The sequence below is a fragment of the Leopardus geoffroyi genome, chromosome B3, assembly GCF_018350155.1.
Source record: "Leopardus geoffroyi isolate Oge1 chromosome B3, O.geoffroyi_Oge1_pat1.0, whole genome shotgun sequence".
Lineage (NCBI taxonomy): Eukaryota > Metazoa > Chordata > Mammalia > Carnivora > Felidae > Leopardus > Leopardus geoffroyi.
This window is the reverse complement of record NC_059337.1, coordinates 60,172,649-60,189,104: the sequence shown is the minus strand read 5'-3', so window position 1 is coordinate 60,189,104 and position 16,456 is coordinate 60,172,649. Positions and strand designations below refer to the sequence as shown.

Here is a 16,456-nt window from a genome sequence, read left to right as displayed (position 1 = left end):
ATATGCTGTGAATGGAAAATTACAATTTGTTTGAAATTTTTGATTGACCAATATGCACTGGCATGCAAAGATTTCCAAGATATACGAATAAGTTTTTAAGAAAGCAAGTCATTGGATAATACGTATCATATAATCTCACTAGAATAAAACAAAGAATTCTATATAATCTAGTATAATTTGGAAGCAGTTAGCCACATTGTTAACAGTTCTCTCCTGTGAGGAAGGAGCAGGATTGGGAGTACATACGGGGGACTTGGCCTTTTTTTTTTTTTTAATTCTAATATCTGAACATTCTTCAACAAGTGTATATTTTTTGTGTATTGTTTTATTAAAGTATACTTTAAAAAAAGATAATATAACATTTAGGCTTAGGTTGGGGGTAACCGGGGGGAAAAAATACCCTAGACTCTGGCACAAAAACACCCTGGAATCTAGCATACAAACAAGTGTCTTGACACTTCTGTATTAAACTCTGGCTTGTGTTAAAATACCATGTACGTCTATAATCTTTAGTAGTTTCCGTGATATATAATTTTGGACACAATTTTAAGAAGTACGTAATCCATGTTTGGTGTCCTCTCCCAGCAGGCCCTGAGTGTCTGCCAGACTGGAGTGTTGTTTTCACTAAGGGGACCCAAAGAGGAGCCTGAGCTAAGAGGGTAGCAGCAGCAGCAGCTCTCCAAGGGGAGCCGAGAGCCACAGGAGAAGCCAGTCCAGGAGAAAGGTCTAGGATCTAAGAGGTGGTCCTCCCACAGCTGCAGGATTAGCCAAGAAATGGCTTCCCAAGCAGCAAGGGCCTCTGGTGGTAAAGGTCAAGGTCTTTCTGGGCTTCCTCAGACTTCCCAAGCCCATTCTAGTCACAAGATGTTAAAGAAAAGATTGTCTACGGTGTCAGGGTTAAGCTGAATCCCTTCATAAGAAAAGGAATGGTTCTACGATTTGTGTCCCACTGTCCAAATGAAGGTGGGGAAATGGGAGGAAGGAGCCAGATAACAAAATGAACTATCACCTTCAATTTAGGTTCTCCTGTCTCTTCCATTCATCCACCAAGCCCTCCCCCCCCCCCGACCTTCTCCAAATGTCTCCCCTCTCTTAATTCAGCACCTCTGAAAAGTCAGATTCCCAGTACTCACTCTGATCCATCTCCCTCCTTCTTCTGTCTTCCAAGGCCCTCCAACTAATCAGTATTCAGATTCCAGATCTAATTGCATCTCTGAGCATTTACAGACATCCTCCTAGAATCTTTTCTCCCATCCTGAGTCGGTAGGGTGGGGCTGCCATTTCCTCCTCCTCCTAGGACTCCTCCTGCTCTTAATTTCCCCGTTGTTCCGGGTGCATCTTCACATAAGGAAAAGAGCTTCTGCCCTAAGCCTTTTTAAAAATTGCTGAGGGATTTGTTTCCGTGGCCTCCTTTTTAAGCTGAGAAGACTCAAGTGATATGGAAGGCAAAGTTTGGTTTGGATCTGTCCCTTTGCACCTCTGTCACTTCAAGTCTTGGGACCCAATTCACTCTAAGCCTACTCAGTCTGGTGTCAGGCACCGCCAGATAGTCAGTGTCCAGATGGGGATGGGTAAGGAACAGAGCTGCCTGCAGAAAGGTCATTCACCAATGGTCACGAAAACGGGTTTGAACAGTCCGTTAGGACCCAGAGAACTTCACATCTTAAAAAACGAAGCATAATGACATGGTGAACTACTACAATGCCATTGATTAAAACTGAAGTTGATAAAGTTTCCAGTGACAAAGGGAAATGCCTGTAATACAGTGTTAACTGGGGGGGAGAGGGCAGGGTTGGAAAGGAGGGTAGAAAAACAGAGCAGCTTATCTCAATGGTGTAAAAAATGTTATTTATACAGATAGAACCATTTTTATATTTGTTTATTATTTTTTAATGTTGATTTTTGAGAGAGAGAGAGAAAGAGAGACAGCGAGCGCAAGTGGGGGAGGGGCAGAGAGAGAGGGAGACACAGAATTCGAAGCGGGCTCCAGGCTCTGAACTCTCAGCACAGAGCTGGATGCAGGGCTTGAACCCACAAACCACAAGATCATGACCTGAACCAAAGTTGGATGCTTAACTACCCGAGCCACCCAGGTGCCCCGAGATGGACCCATTTTTAAAAGATGGAAGAAAATATAAACTGTGATGGTTCGAAAGCAGTGAGATCGTGAATGATTGTGATTTCCTTATTTATACTTTTCTGAATTAAAAAAAAAAAAAAAAAACAACTTCATGATTGGAGGGTAAGATGTTTTTCATCAAAAGGAAAAAAACATTTTTAAGAGAAGGTGAGCAAAGGGGTAGGAGGACCATGACTAGAAATCTGGACAAGTATATTTTACCAGATGCACAGTGTAAAGAGAGAAGCATAAGTATTCAGTCAACACTCCTGAAGGAATAATTTGGTTTGGTGAAAGAATAGTGATGCAGAGAAAACATAAAGCTATTTACTCATTCACGGATCACTGTCAAAGGTATGTAAGAGGTGCCTAATTCCCTGGGTTAATCTGTATGATTCATCAAAAATTCCCACACCTACTGTAACCAAAGCTTTCTGTCACATCCTCTGCTTTTTTAAATGTGTTGAATGTGTTTAGGAAATGGTTCACAATTGGATGCATCAAACTTGCTCATTACCAAGTGTTTACTGAATATCCCAGGGACTTTATTTTCTCAAAAAACCCCACAAAACTTTGGTTACTGGTGCAAGAATCTCTTGTATTAGAAATACATGCTCTTTTGAGGAAGGCAGAATTAAAAAAAAAATTGTGCAATAAAAGTCCTAATTCATATTGAAGCTATTTTGAAAATAGATTTTTTTAGTGGGGGAGGGTAGTATACATTTTGATAAATTTCCTTCCTGTTATTTTATCTATGCTGAAGTGGGGTTCTTTCCATAGTAGTAATCACACTGTATATTGAAGACAGGATCTGTTTAACGTGAGAATTTCCATAAAAAAACAGTTTGCCATCCTATTTGAAACTGTAGCTTTAACAATGCAATGACTTTGGCCTTACAAAAATAGGCTTTTACATCTCACGTTTTATTTACTTACTTACTTACTTACTCACTCACTCAGTCACTCACTCACTTATTTGGGGGCTTAGATGAGAAGAGAGGTTTCTCCAAAAATAATCATAATATTACTGTCCAGGTTAACCAAACAAATTTCACTTGGTCAGCCTAAGAGCCTCATTATAACTGAATGTCCCAGTTTTCACTGTTACTTTGATGCCTTCCCTCCTTCACTTTACAAGTAGTGAGTGACTGGAATACTGATGGCACCATATGGGAAGTTTTGAGGTACACAGAGGTTAGAAGATGGTCTTTAACCCAAAGGAGCTTAGAATCGATTGGAGAAGACAAAACACACCCACAAATATCCTCTACAAAGGAAACTGCTCTTTGTAGGCTCAAAACAGTGGAGATCTTCTAGGGAGGAGTTCTAGAAAGGCTTTGTGATCTGTGAACAGCCACAGACAGATGAAGGGATTTTAGGGAGAAAGATGATATGGGAAAGGGACTCCAGGCCAAAGTCACAGCATGAGCAAAAGGGGCAGGTGGGGAAAGCCAGGGCTTCTAAAACAGGCAATGGAATTGCCTGCTGCAAACCAAACTCGCTTTGTAAAGCAATTGTTTTTAGTAAGGAAAAAACAAAAGAGAGGCTTGAGAGTTTCAAAATTGTAAATAACAAAGCTGTTTTCCTGCACTGCTTTAGAAAATATAGTTTTATAGCTTCAAAAGATTAGTTTTAAAAACTAAACATCTCTGATCAAATTGAGCTTTTGATTTTTCCCTAGCTTTTTTCATACCATCACCTACATCGGCTTCTTATACATGATTGTCATACCCACCTGGAATCTAGCTAAGCAGCTACATTGGGCAACTAATTTTTCAATTATGTTAGAATCAGTTGATTAAGTTAACAATATTCATCATGGTTTTGCAAATTGTGTTCGTTGACTGATTATATATTATATTCTGTGTATAGATTTTTCCCTAAAAGGCAAATACCCAATATAGTCAAGTTTTTTTTTTTTTAATTTTTTTTTTTAACATTTATTTATTTTTGAGACAGAGAGAGACAGAGCATGAACGGGGGAGGGTCAGAGAGAGAGACACACAGAATCCGAAACAGGCTCCAGGCTCTGAGCTGTCAGCACAGAGCCCGACGCGGGGCTCGAACTCACGGACCGCGAGATCATGACCTGAGCTGAAGTCGGCCGCTTAACCGACTGAGCCACCCAGGCGCCCCGATATAGTCAAGTTTTAAATTTGGTTTATGATCCTTTAGAATGTGAGAGTCACGCTGAATGAAGGAATGTGTCAAGATGTGCTAAGCTCCCCAAAGAGTCATTCATGACATGGAGAATTTGCCGTAGCCTAGTCTAGCTCATTCTCACTCAGCCTTGTCATTGCTCCTGGCTTGATTAATCTCAGGGGGATTGAAAACATCATATATGACCTGAACTGATTAGGTTATACCCCTGCTTCCAACTCACCTATGGCTTGCATTGCTCCAGAGTCCAAAGTCTTAACATCCTTCACATGTTCTGCTGCCACATTCTACCTCACCACATCTCCAACAGCATTGCCCCCGATTCTTCCTCTCATTTGCCTGCTGATCTTTTCTTGGCTTAATCAATTCTTCAATTCCCAAATTGAAGTCGCTCCTCAAGCCATGTCCTTCCTGGTCACACTTTATACCCCCTCTCTAGACCTCAGCTGAAATGTCACTTTACCACAGAAGCTTTTTCTAACTAACTGAGACCCCATGTTTACTCTCTTGGAACAATTAGCTTCTCCTTTTCAGCACTCATCACACTTAAAATAATCACATGTATACTTTTTCTTCCCCTCTAGGCTCCCAGTCTCCGATGTGTCACTTGGATTATTCTATCTGAACACAGGCTGAGTCATCTGCAAAATAAATCTCATTTTCTATGATATCTCAATCACAACAACACCAATCCTTCCCCTGTGAAATCAGCTGGAAGTCAAGTAATTCCTGGGATCCAATCCCTAGAAGTACTAGGTCTCCTCCCCCCGGAAGTCCCCAGGGTTTCTTGCTTTTGTTCACAAATCGGCCCTGCTCTCTTGACAGCTGGTGCCTGCTTGGAGAATGGGAACTCAGCTGCAGGCTTTCAAGGGTGGGTTGACTGGCTCTGCCAGGCTAGAGAATCTTGACCAACTCCACAAGCCAGGGAGAATTGCAGAGGCATTTAACTATACAGCTGGAAGGGTGTGGTAGGAGGGGGTAATAAAATCAGCCACAACCACTGCCTGGTCAGCTCTGGAGCCCCTGCTGTAGAGTCTTGGGTTCTCGTCCAGACAGCCCCTTCCTGGTGGTGAGTTACACTCATCTTGGCCCTGCCTACCTGTCTGACCTAGTCTGGACCACCCAGGCCATCAAACTTGTTTTAATGAATAAACATCCAAAGGGAAATCTCATGGTTGGTCTCCTAATACCTTTTTTCCCAGGATATTCCTCTGCCCCTTGAAAATGATGGAGTAAGGGGTACCTGGGTGGTTCAGTTGGTTAAGTGTCTGACTCTTGCTTTTGGCTCAGGTCAAGATCTCATGGTGTGTGAGTGCAAGCCCCACGTTGGGCTCTGTGCTGATAGCACGAAGCCTGCTTGGGATTCTGTCTCTCCTTCTCTCTCTGCCCCTTCTCTGCCTGGGCACTCTCTCTCTCTTTCAAAATAAATAAGAAAAGAAAAGAAAATGACAGAAGAAGAGTAATGGAGGAATTTTGCCTAAACATCTAAAACCTAGGGTGGAGGCAATGCCATTCTGCTACCAACAACAAGCCCCATGAGCTTGTCTGGCCAGAAATATTTTTGTTCTTTTTTAGATGTGTTAATCCTGTCAATTATGCTACAACCAAATTTAGTTACTTCTTCAGGCTGAACTTAATCTAATTTCCTCCATTTCTTTTTATTCTGACCCCACCCACCACTAGGCCAGTTCACTATCACCTCTCCTGGACCACTCCACTTCCGAACTGGCCTCCCTTTGCCTTGTTTTGAACCCACATGACCCCTACACCACCCAACAGCTAGAGTAATCTTTCAGAAAAGCAAAGATTACCAGGTCAGATCCTTGCTTAAATTCTTTTGTACCTTCTTATTCCTCTTAGAGTAAGATCCAAAAGACATAAAATGGTCTTGCATGTTCCAACTCTGCTTTTCTTTTCCTCGTTCTCTCTCTACTGCAGCCATTCATTTAACAAATATTTGCCAAGCATCTGTTGGAGGAAAAGGGCAGCCAATATGAGAGGGGTGAGGTTGGTGGGGGGAAGACTAGAGGGAGGGTCAGAGAAGAAGGAGGTGCCAAGCCCCACTGGCCATGTAAACTATGATTAGGAGTTTGGGATTTCCTCTGAGGTTCCCTGCTTCCTTGGGCACATCTGTTTTCTCCCTGCCCAACACCTCACATGCGTCTTCCTGGAATATTCTCCCCTCTTCTGTTCTCTTAGCCAACTCTTCCTCTTTCTTCAGAACTCTAGCTTAAACATTCCTTTCTTCTGGATGACTTCCTTGATAATTACTCCTATAGTTTGCATGCATTTCATTTGTTCATCCACAAAGATTTATTGAGCACCTGTCACCAGCCAGGCACTGTTCTAGGCTCTGTGGAGACAATTAAACAGACTTCCATCAAATTAGAAATGTGCATTTGGGATGATATGACAGGAAATGTGGTTTACATGGTATACCCAGAATCTATGTTAGGGAATTCCCTTGGAGAGCAACTCAAAGCGACAGATAGCCATTTTTTCAGAGCAACAGAGGTTCAGTGAGTGTCTCTGGGCTTTGGACTGAAAGAGATGCATCTTATGAAGACATAGTAGGCCTGAGAAAGTAGCAATTTTAAATTAATTACAGGCACTGATTTGGGACCTAGCTGCTTCTCAAATAAGCAGCACTATGAATTCCAAAGTTTACTTAGAAACAGTAGTGATTTTCCTAACTAAACACAGGGAGAACATATGGTTGTTAATCCCAAGAGGAGACATATGTTTACTAGTGAAGAGTGTTTGTATCCAAGTCTGTATCCACTGGAGACTCAAGCAACAAATTGCTAGGAGCTGCTGCTATTTCCCAGGTGGAATTCTGTGACTCTAAGTAGTATCTGGAGTGACTCCTTTCAGGATGAGCCTCTAAAAGTTTAGACAAAGAAAGTCTTTTATGGATTCATTCAACAAAAATTTTTATTGAGAGCTTCCATGAGCATGGCTCTCAACTAGATTCTGAAGGTGGAATAGTAAATAACAGACATGGTTCCTGTAATCATGGAGTTTATATTCTACCAAGGGAGACAGACATGTCATAACTAATTACTTAGCTCCAACTGACCAAGTAAAGACTGTTCTAAAACCATATTTCAAGAGGGCCTGGTCAGTTTGGGGAAGGGTGAATGGTGGGGACAGGAAGGCTCCTGTGGGGAAAGATCTTTGACTTTGTTTTATAATTTAACTGGAAATTCTAAGTGTGAGAAGATGATGCTGAATGGTAAGAAGTGTTGCTTGCAAAGGGAACAACCATATAAACACCCTGAGGTGGGAAGAAGCAGGTATGAGTCCCCTAATATTTCTGAGAGAAGGTCAGTGTGACTGAAGTACCTTGAGCTAAGGGGAACATAGTATGAAATGAAGGCCAGAGATTTTGTTTTGGGATTATGGCAATGGGAAACCATTAAGGGTTTTAAGTAGGGTATTAAAATGTCATATTTGTGTTTAAAAAGATCTTTCTGGGGGCGCCTGGGTGGCTCAGTTGGTTAAGCGGCCGACTTCGGTTCAGGTCATGATCTCGCGGTCCGTGGGTTCGAGCCCCGCGTCGGGCTCTGTGCTGACAGCTCAGAGCCTGGAGCCTGTTTCGGATTCTGTGTCTCCCTCTCTCTGACCCTCCCCCATTCATGCTCTGTCTCTCTCTGTCTCAAAAATAAATAAATGTTAAAAAAAAATTAAAAAGATCTTTCTGACTTTAGGGTGGAGGTGCAATGGCAGAGGTGAGCAAAGTGGATGGGAGGAGACCCATTAGGAGACGGCTGATGTGATAGGAGAGAAATGATGGAGACCTGGACCAGAGTTGTGACATTAAAGATGTTCTCAGCGGAAGACACTAAAGGTGTTAGAAGGTAAAATTGACAGGCCACAATCAACAATAGCCAACTTATGGAAAGAGCCCAAATGTCCATTGACTGACAAGTGGAAAAAGAAAATGTGTGTATGTATGTGTGTGTGTGTGTGTGTGTGTGTGTGTGTGTACACACACACACACACACACATACTGAAACATTAGTTGGCGATCAAAAAGAATGAAATCTTGCCATTTGCAACAACGATGATGAAACTAGAGTGTATCATGCTAAGCGAAATAAGTCAGTCTGAGACAAATAAATATACAATTTCACTCATATGTGGAATTTAAGAAACGAAACAGATGAACATTGGGGAAGGGAAGGAAAAATAAGATGAAAAGAGAGAGGGAGAAAAACCATAAAAGACTCTTAAATATATAGAACAAACTAAGGTTTGATGGGGGTGGAGAAAATGTGTGATGGGCATTAAGGAGGGCACTTGTTGGGATGAGCACTGGGTATTACATGTAAATGATGAATCACTAAATTCTACTCCTGGATATCATTATTACACTGTATGTTAGCTAACTTGAATTTGAATAAAATTTAAAAATAAAATAAAATTGACAGGCTATGTGATTGATTAGATTTGTGGAGTGAGGGAGAAGGAGATATGAGTCCAAAGGTTCTGGCTTCATGCTTCTGGGTAGGTAGTGGTGCTGTTCTTCAAATAGGAAACACTGGATGAGGACCAAGTTTGCAGGGTCAGAATAGGGGTCAGGCTCAGGATTTGTGATTGAGTTTGAGATGCTCTTTAGACATTTAACAGAGAGGCTAATTAGGCTGTTGAACAGATGAATTTGGAGCTTTGAGGAGAAGTCTGGATGTGAGACATAAGAAAACAGTCATTGGAGCTGAGGGTTTGGATGTGTGCACGTGGGAAAGATTGTAGAGTGAGAAGAGCACCTAGAATGAATCTTTGAGGAACACCATCATTTAAAGGGTGGGTAGAGGAGGAAGATGCCCATGGAGGCTGAACAGCAGCCAGAGAGGTAACAGGAAAAGCAGGAAGTGGTTATCCCAAGAAGCCAAAGAGAAAGGGTGTCTCAAGAAAAAGGAAATGCTTACCAGTATGCAGTGCTGCTAAGCCATCAAGTAACATGAAGTCTGAAAAGTGTCCATCAGCTTGTGGTATGGAGACAATTGGACCTTCAGGAGAAAGATTTTGACAGTGAGATGGTAAAAGAAGAGAAGATATTGGAGAGAGCAGAGGACTGCCTGGCAGGCGAGGAAATGGATCCAGTGAATGTGGACAGAGTTGGGATGGACTTCCCTTGTGCCAGGTTTCCTTTTCATTCTTTTCTTTTCTTTTCTTTTCTTTCTTTCTTTTTAAGTAGGCTCCACAGCCATCATGGAGCCCAACATGGGGCTCGAACTCACAACTAAGGTCAAGACCTGAGCTGAGATCAAGGTCTTTGGTGGCGTAACCAACAAAGCCACCCAGGCATTCCTTTCATTCTTTTAAAAATATCCAGTGAAGAGAGAATTTCAGAACAACAAGAATCAGAGGCCAGTTGAAAATTTTTTCACTGTTCCTTTATTTTTTACTCAAAACAATATTCAGTAACATTTAAGTATTACCCACCTTTGTTCCAACCCTCTGTGAATGAGATGGAAGGATTCGCTTTTTTTCTCTCTCTCTCTCTTTTCTTTTCAAAATATGCAAGTCAATCCGGATCTCTCATTTTATGGGAGAAAAGACACAGGGTTTCTCATACTGGGTGATTTTTTCAGAGAGACAATGGAAGCAGAAATTATTTGTAGATATAACATTGAATCTAAACCTATTCCCCCACTTGAGCCCATGTCAGTGGGCAGGTCTTTCACTATTTATAATTTTAACATAAGAGAACAAGTTGGTATGATTTGGGTAAAAATGTCTTATCAAAATTCTGAAACAGTGTTATATGTTCCATTGGGGGCAACATGAAAAATTTGCCATCTGAGAAAGACGCAGTTATCTTGGTATAACTTGCTTTTGTTTTTTGGTTTTTTTCCCCGAAGAAATAGAAAAAACGTCTTACCTATATAGTGAGTATCAGGAGAACTTTGAGCTAATAAGGGGGAATTTGACCAGGGGGTCCCCAAATAACAACTCTTTTAAGAAGTTTGGTTGTGAGGGAAGGGTAGCATCTGGAGAGGCCAAAGGAGAGCTTTTCCTTAACAGAGGGGAACTGAGGGAGATTAGGTGTTGATAGGAAAGAATGAGTAGGAGGGGATTGGCTAAAAGATGTAGGAAAGAGGAGGAATAATCCAGAGACTTCAGACTCAAATATCCAGGGGCCTCAGTAAGTAACCTAAATGCTTGAGGCAGTGGGATATAGGAAATAGAGTGGCAGGAACTGCAGAGAATGGAGAGTACAGGCTCCTTCTGAATATTTGCCTGAGGCACAGAGGAGTTGGAGGAGGGGGGTGAGGGCAGTGTTCTTGATTGTGATGCTAGTATGCACACAAATGTAGGTGTTGGTCAAAACTTGTGGAATTATACACTAAAAAGGATGGATTTTTATCTTTCATTTTTCCTTATAGTAAGTACATTTTTCTTCAAAAGGGAAAAAAGTCTATATGAGCCAAACACAGGATCCATCCATGGGCCACAAATATTGTTTTATGGTTTCTGGGTTAACTGAAAGAATAACTTTTGAAAAGATATGGGGAGTGGGACCCAGATCCCAAATGGAGAGACTTGCCTCATCTGGAGGAGGGAAATTACATTTTCGTGTGTGGAGTCATCAGACACTGAAATCTGATGTTTTGTTGGGAACTGCTGCATTAGATATCTTTGAAACCTTAAAGTCAAACAACATGAAACTTGAGAAAGTAGTTGTGACTTTACAGCTTGTAGGTTACAAAGAGCCAACAGAGACAATAGGAGACTTGTCAGTTTGTCTTGATGGGCTGCAGTTAGAGTCTGAAGTTGTTACCAATGGTGAAACTACATGTTCAGAATGTGTTTCACAGACTAATGATGTCTCCAGACCCAAGGATGAAGCAAAAACACATCCAAATGGATCAGATGAACCTGAGGATTCAGGGACTGGTGAAAATAGGAAGGTCAATGGGAATAATTCTCCATCACTCTCAAATGGCGGTTTTAAACCTTCTAGGCCTCCCAGACCTTCACGACCACCTCCACTTACCCCATGTAGACCACTATCTGTCAATGGTTCACCATCTGCCACTTCTGAAAATGATGGATCCAGTATGGGCTCTCTGCCACCAACAAATATAAATTGAAATACATCTGAAGGAGCAACATCTGGATTAATAATTCCTCTTAATATATCTGGAGGCTCAGGCCCTAGGCCATTAAATCCTGTACCTTAAGATCCCCTACCATCTGGCTGGGAGCAGAGAGTGGACCAGCATGGGAGAGTTTACTACATAGATCTTATTGAAAGAAGAACAATGTGGAATAGACCAGAACCTCTACCTCCTGGCTGGGAACAGTGGGTTGACAACATGGGACATATTTATTATGTTGACAATTTCACAAGAACAACAACATGGCAGAGGCCAACATTGGAATCCATCCGGAACTGTGAACATTGGCAGCTCCAGTGTAGTCAGCTTCAAGGAGCAATGCAGCAGTTTAACCAGAGATTCATTTATGGGAATCAGGATTTGTTTACTACATCGCAAAATAAAGAATTTGATCCCCTTCTTTCCCTGCCTCCTGGATGGGAGAAGAGAACAGACGGCAATGGTAGAGTATATTTCGTCAACCACAACTCTTGTATTACACAATGGGAGGACCCCAGAAGTCAAGGTAAATTAAATGAAAAGCTCTTACCTGAAGGCTGGGAAATGAGATTCACAGTAGATGGAATTCCATATTTTGTGGACCACAATAGAAGAACAACCACCTATATTGACCCCCGCACTGGAAAATCTGCTCTAGACAATAGACCACCGATAGCCTATGTACGGGTCTTCAAGGCAAATGTTCAGTATTTCTGGTTCTGGTGTCAGCAACCTGCGATGCCACAGCACATAAAGATTACAGGGACAAGAAAAACGTTTGAAGATTCCTTTCAGCAGATAATGAGCTTCAATCCCCAAGATCTGTGAAGACGTTTGTGGGTGATTTTTCCAGGAAAAGAAGGTTTAGATTATGGAGGTGTAGCAAGAGAGAGGTTCTTTGTTTTGTCAGACAAGGTGTTGAACCCCATGTATTGCCCGTTTGAATATGCAGGGAAGGATAACTACTGCTTGCAGATTAATCCTGCTTCTTACATCAATCCAGATCACCTGAAATATTTTTGTTTCATTGACAGGCTTATTGCCATGGCTTTGTTCCATGGGAAATTCATAGACACAGGTTTTTAGTGTTTTTTTTTTTCCATTCTATAAGCATATATTGAACAAACCACTTGAACTCAAGGATTTAGAATCTATTGCTCCAGAATTTTACAATTCTCTCATCTGGGTTAAAGAAAACAATATTGAGGAACGTGGTTTGGAAATGTACTTCTCTGTTGATAAAGAAATTTTAGGTGAAATCAAGAGTCATGATTTGAAACCTAATGGTGGTAATATTCTTGTGACGGAAGAAAATGAAGAGGAATATATCAGAATGGTAGCTGAATGGAAGTTGTCTCAAGGAATTGAAGAACAGACACAAGCTTTCTCTGAGGGCTTTAATGAAATTCTTCCCAGAAATATTTGCAATACTTTGATGCAAAGGAATTAGAGGTCCTTTTACGTGGAATGCAAGAGATTCATTTGAATGACTGGTGAAGACATGCCATCTACCATCATTACACTAGGACAAGCAAACAAATTATGTGTTTTGGGCAGTTTGTTAAAGAAATTGATAATGAGAAGAGAATGAGACTTCTGCAGTTTGTTACTGGAATCTGCTGATTGCCAGTTGGAGGATTTGCTGACCTCATGGGGAGCAATGACCACAGAAATTCTGCACTGAAAAAGTTGGGAAAGAAAACTGGTTACCCAGAAGTCATACCTGTTTTAACCACCTGGACCTGCCACCCTACAAGAGCTATGAGCAACTGAAAGAAAAGTTGTTATTTGCTATTGAAGAAACAGAAGGATTTGGATGAGAGTAACTTCCGAGAACTTGTGCCACCAAAGGACAAGAACTTATTTGCAATATTTGTCCTTTTCTTTCTCTGCTTGTTGCACATCTTGTTGTAAAATTGGGCTGTGACTGTTTAGAGAGTTATTTGAGTGTAAGTAAATTAATGTTATCATTGAGATTTATCTCCCAATGATTCTGGATTTCTACTCCATGTTTTCAGAAATCAGATTGCAAATGACTAGTCAAAACTTACTTAACATGAGACTTAACACAGCAATGAAATCTGCCTTGTCTTATTCCACTAGACTGTTACCTTAACAACAGTTTTGTATACATGTGTCGAAAATCAAAAAAAAGAAACTCCATACTTATTAAGGAAGCCATCACTCTCCACTCCTCCCTAACCCAACTCCTGGCAACCACTCATCTATTTTCTCTATGAAGCTACCTATTCTGGAGATTTCATGTAAATGGAACCACATAATATGTACCCTTTCCTAGCTGGATTATTTTACTTAGCATATATTCTTGAGATTCATGCATGTTGAAGCATGGATCAATACTTCTTTTTATGCCTGAATAATATTCCATTGTATGGATATACCACATTTTGTTTATCTGTTCATCAGTTGGTGGACATTTCAGTTGTTTCCACATTTTGCTATTGTGAATAGTGCTGGTACGAATGATAATACATTGTTTTTTAAAAGTTTATTTCTTTTGAGAGAGAGTGCACAAGAGGGGGAGGGATGGAGACAGAGGAGAGAGAGAATCCCAAGAAGGATCCACACTGTCAGCACTGAGCCTGATGCAGGGTTCCAACTGACAAACTGCGAGATTATGACCTGAGCCAAAATCAAGAGTCAGACACTTAACAGACTGAGCCACTCAGGTGTCCCCCACTTTTTTTTAAAGTTTATTTATTTGTTTTTAGAAAGAAAGAGAGAAAGGATAACCCATTTTTATATTTGCTTTTCCTCCTTCCTGGTCAGTGTGGGAGACAGAATGGTGTGGCAAGAACCTGGAAGCCATGAGGCCACTGCAATAGTCCAGGGGAAAGGGGGAACCTTGGAGATCTGGACTAAGACAGGGATAGACAGAAGAGGCTATATATGAGAGACATGCAGAATTGGTGACAGTATGAGAGAGACAGGGCCATGGTGGACAGGGGAGGGAAAAGAGGATGATACCAGAGCTTTAACTTAAAAGCAGTGTTTTAAATTGGTGCCCTTTCTAGGGCTCAAACATTTGAGAATTTTTATAGCTACCATATGAATAATTACTATGTTAATAAATCCCATGTAAGTCCAGCCACTTGTGGGGACAAGTATTTCCAGGTTCCTAAAATCAGGGCCATACTTAAACTTTGCAAAGCCCATGGGCAAATATTTTTTGCAGGGCCCCTGTCTAAATATAAATTGGAATCACCTGAAATCAGCATGTTAACACTACTCTGGCAGCTCAGTCTTTCAGGAGGCCTCCTTGACCAACTGGAATAATCTGTTCACCAGGCCATTTCCAGGAAGCTGATCCTGGTCACATTGCCCAGGGACAAACCCATAGATATGAGTTCTAGAGTTCCTCAGGGCATCTGGTTAATCCCATGTCAGGAAGGGGTGGCTATGGAGAGTCAGAGTGCCTCAAAGAGGTAAAAACAGAGATTGGGGCTCTGTGGAACCAAGTCCAAGCTGGACAGCACTGCCAGCAACCACCAGGGAGGGATTTAGAAAACTCTGAGGAAGATACCTCTGAGGACCTCAGAGAGCCTTACTTGTCCAGGTCTGAGGGTGGTAGAACCCAGAATGATCTGGGATTAATGTGAGCTTTGGGGCAGGGGAATAAGAGGTGGAAACCAGCATTTGTTTTGGGTGTGTCCTACTTTCCAAGCACCATGCAAGACACCTGCTTCATTAGATCTTTATAAGCACCTTGTGAGATAGGTACTATCAAACCCATTTTACAGGTGAGGAAACTGTGTCCCAGAGAGATTATGTGACTTCCCTCAGGTCATCCAATGGTGAATCCAGGTTCCAAAATGTGTTCCCTTTCTCTACTCCATGTGACTGCCCAGAAAGGATCTTGCCTTTTCCATTTCCACTAGAAGGGCATGTACTATTTCTCTACAAACAGTATGTATGTCACTCTGATCTTTTCTCTAGTTGCTGGACCTTCTCTAGCTGACTGAGTACATTCCACACTGAGTTTCTGTGACTGGGTTTTAGCCATGGCCCAAAGCCCCCTCTGATGTCTTGACAAAGGAGTAAGGTTTGCATCAAATAATTTCTTGGCTCCTAAACCCCTGTTGCAGGACCTAGGACTCCACCTGTGCCTGGCAATCCCCTGTCCGTCTGGGAAGGTTCAGCTCACGTGTGGAATGGACTCAAGAAACTCCCTAAAAAACAATTTAAGCCAGAGGAAGAGTCATCAGGCTAGGTGATAGAAGGTTTATTCAGAACCTGACAGGAAATCAGCTAAGATCATTCTGCATAGTCTGTGGTGACATTAATGATTATTCTAGTTTGGCTTGTCATTGGCTAGGACAGTCTTTGGGCAAAAATCATTAAGGCAAGGTGTGGCTGTTCTCTATGGCTGACGAAATCCTGCACCTAGGCAAGGGGCCAGGCAGGAATTTAAGGACAGCTACATGGCTTACCCATTGTTTGAACACTTTCACCAGAAGCCCTGAATGAGAGATGGCTTCATCTCTTGAGAAGTGTTGGCTTGGGTCAGGTAAGAGCTTCACTGTTTTACAGGCATCTTGGTCTCCTTTGTGTGAGCCTCCATCTTTTTTTCTGAACCCATTATTTATGATCCCATAAGTAACTACAAATGAATCAATAAAATGGAGTTGCTGTGAAGGCATAAATTCAAGATTTACGTTAGAGGGAGGAGAATGTGAAGTCCCATTTCCTTATAAATGTAGCATCCTGAAAGAGAACATTTGGACAGTTTTTGAGAATCAGAAAATGTGTCCTATGACTTGAACGAAACCTCAGGACTAGGGCAGTTGAGGTACTGAGTGTAACTGAGTGTAACATCAGCCCTCAGCCAGAAAATTACTCACAGTCCCCTGAAAATGACACTTATGATCTTGAGAAGGGGTAAGGAAGATACCTCCCAGAGGGGTTTAACATCAGGACAGACTCGTTTCTTCTTTGGGGGTAGTTAGCCCAGGATCTGAAAGTCAATGCCCACTCTCAACTTTTGACCTATAGCAAATAAGGTTATAGATATGAAAACCAGGAGCTAAAAGGAGTCTGGTTTCTAAGGAAC

At 41.6% G+C, this 16,456-nt stretch overlaps 1 pseudogene; it reads left to right on the top strand.

Moving 5' to 3' along the window:
- Positions 1 to 10,854: 10,854 nt before the first annotated feature.
- On the top strand, positions 10,855 to 13,594 carry LOC123581899 (annotated as a pseudogene).
- Positions 13,595 to 16,456: the final 2,862 nt, after the last annotated feature.